General features: G+C 39.6%; 1 non-coding gene across 1 annotated transcript; it reads left to right on the top strand.

Moving 5' to 3' along the window:
- Positions 1-6560: 6560 nt before the first annotated feature.
- LOC129400328 (small nucleolar RNA U3) lies at positions 6561-6773 on the top strand. The gene has a single exon (XR_008627588.1). It is a non-coding gene; the product is annotated as a small nucleolar RNA U3 (small nucleolar RNA).
- The last annotated feature ends 758 nt before the right edge of the window (positions 6774-7531 follow it).

Here is a 7531-nt window from a genome sequence, read left to right as displayed (position 1 = left end):
ACAGAAACTTGACAGAGACGAGGAGGGTTTTCATGGCTGCTATCATGAATCACAAATTTGTGACCGTGATAATAGGATCTTTAAAAGTATATTTTGCAGTCCCTATGAGGATATCCATGACATTTTTCAAAGAAATAGATCAAACACTTTTGAAATTAGTATGGGACGGTATAGCCCCTCCCCAAATGACAAAGCAATCTTCAGGAAAAAGATGAGAGGCATCACTTTTCCCAACTTCAAACTGCACTACAAAGTAGTAGTAATTATAACAGCGTGAATAAAGTCAGATCCTAAGATCAATGGAATAGATTTGAAAATCCAGAGACAGGCCCTAAGGTATATGGTCAGTTAATTTGCTCACTATTCATATGATAAAGGAGCAAAAAGTATGAATTAGAGCAAGGAAAGTTTCTTGCACAAGTGATTCTGGAAAAACTGGTCAGCTACATGCAAAAAATGAACTCAGACCCCTTTCTAACACCATGCACAAAAGTCAAATCAAAATGACTAAAGACCTCAATATCACACCAGAATTCATAAGGTATATAGAGGAAAACATAGGCAGAATTCTCTGTGACATTGAAACTTGAGGCATCTTTAAGCCAAAACACCACTGACCAAGCAAGTGGAAGCAAAGATAACAAATGGGACTATATTAAACTAAGAAGCTTTTGCACCTCAAAGCAAACAAAGACTAGAGTACAAAGATAGTTCACAGACTGAAAGAAATTATTTGCTCACCATTCATATGACAAAAGTTTAATATCAAAGATACATAAAGCAGAACTTTATAAGAACAAAAAACAGCCACATCAAAAAATGGGGAGAAGACATAAACAGAAACTTCCTCAAAAAGGAAACATATATGGCCAAAAGACATATGAAAAATTTTCTAAATTATTAAATATTGGGGAAATAAAAAAACAATAATGATGGCTGGAGTAATAGCTCAGTAGGTAGGGCATTTGCCTTGCATGTGGCCAACCCAGATTTGATTCCCAGCATCCCATATAGTCCCCTGAGCACCGCCAGATGTAATTCCTGAGTGCATGAGCCAGGAGTAACCCCTGTGCATTGCTCGGTGTGACCCAAAAAGCAAAACAAATACAAAAACAAAAACACCAACAATTAGATATCACCTCACACCAAAGAGTCTGGTACTCATCACAAATAACCAGTGTTGGCATCATGGATGTGGAAGGAAAACAAATACTCATTCACTGTTGATGGGAATGTTGACTGGTCCAGATTTTTGGAAGACAATATAGACTTTCCATAACAAACTAGGAATAGAGCTTCCATCTGATGCAGCAATTTGAGTCCTGGGAATATACGCTAGGGGTCAAAAAAACAGTGCAGAAAAGACATATCCACTCCAATGTTTATTCCAGCACTATTAACAATAGCCAAAATCTGAAAACTCCCCAAGTGTCCAAGAAAAGATGACTAAATAAAGAGGCTGTGGTACATATACCAGATGGAATACTATGCAGCTGTTAAGAAAAATGAAGTAATGAAATTTGTTTTTATATGAATAGATCTGGAAAGTAGCATGCTGAGTGAAATGACTCAAAAATAAAGGGACAGACACAGAATGATTTCATTTTCCATATATAAAGAAGCATGGTAGAGAAGTAACTAATGGCCAAAGATAGTAGAAACAAAGGGAAGGAGACAGACTCTTAGTAGAAAGCTTGCCACTGTGGAAGGGGAAGGGGAGATAGGTGAGGTAAAGGATTACTACGACAATAATAGAGGTAAATGGTCACTCTAGAATATGACTAGGTCCTAAAATGAGGTAAAGCGATATACATGATGCCCTTGTGTAAACCAAATGGCCTAAAGATAAAATATATTGCTGCCAGAGAGGTAGGATGGGGACAGGAGGGAAACTGGGGGCATTGGTGGAGGGAACTGTGTATTGGTGAAGAGATTGGTGCTTGAAAATTGCACCCCTGTAACTCAATCATGAATCATTTTAAAACTTTTAAATTCACAGCGATTCAATAACTAAAATAAAATGAAATGAAATATTTGGTTTAATGAGTATTCAGGGGCAAGTGTCTTTGGATTTATATAAGCACAAATTCCAACAAACTAAGCACAACTCAAAACTACCACTCAGGATCCTGTGATATAGGCAGTGGTACAGCAGCTCCCTCAATGTTAATACGTGGAAGGAGGCAGAGAGATGGTGAGTCACAGGCCTAAGGGACCAAAGAGGGAGGGAGGGAGGGTTTACAGAAGTACACTTTTGGGAAAAGAGATGTTTGGGGTCACACCTGCCTGCGTGCAGGACTTACTACTGGCGGGGATCAGAAGACCACATGCAATTCCAGAGATTGGACCTCAGTCAGGTGGATGAGTGCAAACCCACTGTAATGTTTTCCCACCTCGCAGATGCAATCTTATATTCCTTTCTCCATACCTTCACAAGGATCAACACTGGCTTTTTCACAGCCAGCAGCCTAAACAGTCAGTAATGAGAACACTACCAGTGGCAACTGAGGAAGCATGCCTAAGCATCGATCTGGTCTATGGGGAGGGAGATATATACAGCTATTTAGGAAGAGTGGTTTCTGTGCCAGGCACTTTATTTAAAACAATTCACGGGCACATATGATTTAATTTTTGAAAAGAAAAGCAGGAATAGAGGAATTTTTATCATCCCTTTTACACAAGAGGAAACTGACACTCAGAAATAAGAGATAAAGATCCAAGACCACATTGCCAGAAAGTGGTGGTCTGGAATAGAAAACCAGGCTCTCTGATCCTATACATGATGTTGGTGGGTGACATCTGACCAATTCTCAATGACAGGCCAACAGGCAACAGAGCGGGTACATATAGCATAGTATAAACATGGAAGAAATTAAATATTGACATTCTTAAAAAAGGTTATTTTTATAACATTTTATGTGACAGTCATATTTTAATATCACAGCATATGAATGTGTTCACATGAATCAAACGTGCTTTTAAGTCCATCCCCTGGACATAACTGGTAAAGCACTGATACATTTAGCCATTATAACTTATTCTCTCAAAGATAAGATTAGAAACTATTTTAACTGACATATTTATAATTGTTTGGAATGTAATACCTCCACTAAAAGTCCAGTAATACTCAGCAATCATTAAGAACTGCACAAGTGGGCTGGAGTGATAGCACAATGGGTAGGGCGTTTGCCTTCCATGCAGCCGACCCGGGTTCAATTCCCAGCATCCCATATGGTCCCCTGAACACCACTGGGGGTAATTCCTGAGTGCATAAGCCAGGAGTAACCCCTGTGCATCACCAGGTCTGACCCAAAAAGGAAAAAAAAGGAACTTCATAAGTTTGCCTGTCTTAGATCAGATAGTAGCTTTTATATATTTCTTATATATTTAATTTACGTGTGTCCACAAGAAAGGTAACATCATCCCACAGAATATATCAACATTAGTTAAAATTCCATTATCATGTCCCTTTGAAAGAATGTGGCAGAAAATAATATATAGCCATAACTTCTTTATGGTTTCTCAACACTCTTCAATCTTCATGTAAAACCTGTCCCATTAATACATGAAAATCATTCAAGTCCTACTTCCTACTTCCTACTTCCCCTCATTCACCCAACCACATGATTTTCACCAGTTCCCCACCAGGAATAAAGCCTTTGACACCACCACCATAGCCTCAGCTCTACCCAGTTATCACCAGCACACTGGGATTTCAACCTACCTGAGAGCCCCCTCCACCAACCTCCAGGTATCAGAGCCCTTGACTTTCTCAGAACCAGGAAGTCACCACCCTCTCTACCACCACACCCTCAGCCAGTTACGCCCACCCAGACCACCCCAAACCAATCCTTGGAACTACCCAATCACTCCACACTGGTCATTCCCCTTCTAACCACCCACATATCCCCATTCTCCTTTACTTGCTTTAACCAGATGTTTTACAGGAACTCCCACAAAAAATGACAGAATAATCAAAACAATGCTTATACACTTACACAACTTAATTGCATGTGCATGCCAATGGCAGAAGACCGTTATCAGAAAGCATCCTTCATATGTAGATAATTTAGGGCACTATATGAGGTTACTCTCTTCCCAGGTTATGGAAATTAGTAGTCATTTCTTCTTCAGCAGAATCATCAGTTTGAGTGGGTTTCCTCAGGTGTGATTGTTATCCATTTTTCTCCCGATATGTTCTGGGGGGTACTGTGATCTATGGCATCTAGGGGCCACTTTTTCCACCATATCTGGGATTTTGGCCATAAGGCACTCATGCAGACAAGAGATGAAAATGGACATGACCAAGTTCATGATATGAATACGGTTATGCTCTTGCAGGATGCTGTCATATATCTCATAGGGAACTCCAGCTTGGCTTCTTTGGAGAGGGAGATGGTCAACTTTCTATGCTTAGAGTAGCAACAATACTTTCTCCTCACCAATCCTGATATTTTCTGTTTTTTTAATCTTTATCAGTGGGACTCAATTGTCTTGCTGGGATCCTCAAGATATCAGTATTTAATGCTGCCTATTATACACCCATGGCTCTGTGGCCATTAGTTACATAGCTGCCTTTGTGACAACGCAAGATTTTATCAAGTCGCTGCTATCCACATCACCGAGACTGGGACTGGTCTAGAAAGGTCTGTGATAGAAACCCTATTTCCCTAATAATTGAAAAATGAGCACTCATTTTTAGGGAACTCTACTTGACAAAAAGCTGGTCCAAATGTTTCTTTTATTCTAGGACTGAAAAGAATTTTAATGAGGTAATGTTGATTTGCAAAACTGTGTTTTAGGGGTACACTTTCTCACTATTCAAAATGTGTCATCACACTTGTCACTAAAGTACTAATGTCTCTCCACCATAGTCTACTGTCCCACCATGAAAATGTCAATTATGTGCTCATGCTACTGTTGATCAGAGGGAAAATCTTAAGACACAGAATCATTGCCTTTAACAACACCGTTTATGATTTATTTAGAATTATTGAATCCCTGGTGACTAAATTGAAATTTTGCAGGGAAACTAAAGTGAAGGATACTAATCTCCACTTGCCTCAGACCTCTAAGGCAAGTCAAGGACCGCTTTGAGAGTATATTTTGGCCAGAGAGCCCAGAAGGATAAAATAAACATAACCACAAGAGTTTCACAAACTCCTATGCACAGGACAGACTATTCGTTCCTTCTGTTCTTTCTCAAGGCTGTTTTGCACAGAACCATCTTTTGTGTTGAATCTGCAGTGTATATAAAATATCCTTTCCCAGATGGGGTGGTAACTTTTAATGCAATAAAAGTAGCTGCCAGATAGTGAAGCCAGAACAAGACACAAAGACTTTTGGGAATAACTGCCTCCCTTTGCCCAGTTTCCACCTCTCTGCTGGCTCTTACTCAAACCCTAACCTTCTAAGGAAAATGCCAAGATCAGAGCCTATGTGACAGCTTGGACCCTAAGCAGGGAGATTACAAACACCCAAGGCGAGGCAACTCTCAGGAATCAATGTCAGCGGTTCTTCCGGTCTGGGTTCCCATGGTTTGAAGTCACATCTCGACTGAAGTAAATACACTCTTGTGCATTAAGCCCCATCGCGTGACTCTTCTCATATCAATGGGAAAGAGCAAACCATCTGTGGGGATTTCCCCAGTAACAAATGGGCAAGCTTGGTGGAACCCTTGGGGTTTCTCTGGACTGCTCCTTGTCCAGGAACCCACAGGACCACGAGAAATACCATTGGCGGCTGCAGAATACCGTGTGGAGCAAACTAACCATCAGCCAGCACAGAAAGACACCTTTTTTGTACAGTCTCTTCTCCCTGAAGCAAGTTCCCAGCTTCCAGACAGGTTAGTGCTGTTTTGCTATTTCGCCATTTTACTTGCCAAGTCAACAGCTGGTTTTCTCTGATTGTCCTTCGCTTTGCCTACTCTAGTTACTCTGCTCTGGTATCTGGTTTCTTACCGTTATCTGGCTCTGATAACTATTTTGATTTTCCCTGCAGAGGTTCAAGGCCTAAGTCAGGGACATATAGGGCCCATGTTATCTTGATGTGCTTTCCTCTCTTCCACCCAGTTGAGCCTTGGTAAACCTATAAGAGGTAGAAATCTCATGGGTGGAAACTTTCTTCCTCCCTTCTAATATTAGGGCAAGATCTCATGATTACAAGGGGTAGAGGACAGAATTTGGGAATTAGTTTCTAAATTAACAATAAAACAATGTATTAATTACAATAAGAAAATATACAGACATTCCTCAATAAAATAAGTATTGAGATATCTTATGATCCATCAAGATGGAATTTTGTCAAGGTATTATAATTAAACAGTTATATTTACATAATTTATAGTTTATGTATATGATAATATGATAATTATTATCAAAATAATAGTAATTGTTTAAATTGTCTTTATTAACATCTCCCAAAATCAATTACCTAATTAATTTAGAAGAATTCAAGGTCCTAGTTAGATTAAAATAATTTAGATAAAGGGGGTTGAAGTCCCAATGACATTAGTAAAGGGTGTTTGAGACAACAAATCCAAATCAAGAAGTACCATCTCTAAGACTATACTTTGAGATATCATTTCTATAGTTTGTTACTAGCGAAGTTTCTCTATTTTGTAGAGCAATCGAAACCACGAGGAGGAGCCAGAGCATCTTCCCTTGTGCATGAAGCTAGTTCTAGGTGTTGCTTTTGCAACTGCTCTTTACCATTGATGACCACATTTCTCTTCTTTTGGAAGACTGAGAGGGAGAAGAAGCAATCTGAGTGGTTCCAGAAAAAAAAATCTCTTTAATAGTTTGAAGAAAGGTTCCTCTTAGCAGAAGTCTCATTGAAAGCAGACTGAGGAGATTTTATTACCTTGAAAATGGTTGAAGAGGGCTCTATTTCTTAGAAGATGGTCTAAAGGGACCTAAGACCCCATTAGTCAAGGAAGATAAACCTCCTTGCTAGCAAAGGTGTTTGTAAATCCACACTTATATTTTCCCTTTTACTTATCTTCCCCTTCTTCCTTTTCCACAGTCCTCATTGTGAGACTTGACCCAGTTCTTTGAATCTATAGGTTCATTCTTCCTGTTTCTCAGGATGTACTAATCTTCTGGTATGAGAAGGAAATAAATAACACTTGGAATTAGAGGAGAAACGTTCTTGTGGAATACCATGTGAATTTAAAATTTTGTCTTCCCCACCCTCCTTCTAGATAGTCTGCCTTCAGTCCCCCCTCCCAGTATTGGCTAAACAGAGGAAGAGAGAAGAACCACAGACCTACAGATACTAAAAATAAGTTTTTCTTCCTAATATCAGCCCTATCTTGTTGGAACCATGCCTTATTTGCAGCATACTTAGCAGTGTTTAGGATTCTAGCAATATGTAGCCACTCCTAGGAAGTAACTCAAGCTGATAACAGAAGCCCAGTATCTTCCTGGTAAGACTGTCAAAGGCTTTCAGGAACTTTACCCTTACACACTTGGAGAGTATTAGAGGAATGGAACATATAGCCCATGTTTTCATTCCCTAAGCATCCCCTTAT

This window comes from Sorex araneus, chromosome X (genome assembly GCF_027595985.1).
Source record: "Sorex araneus isolate mSorAra2 chromosome X, mSorAra2.pri, whole genome shotgun sequence".
NCBI lineage: Eukaryota > Metazoa > Chordata > Mammalia > Eulipotyphla > Soricidae > Sorex > Sorex araneus.
The sequence above is the reverse complement of the archived record's forward strand: the minus strand, read 5'-3'. Positions and strand labels throughout refer to the sequence as shown.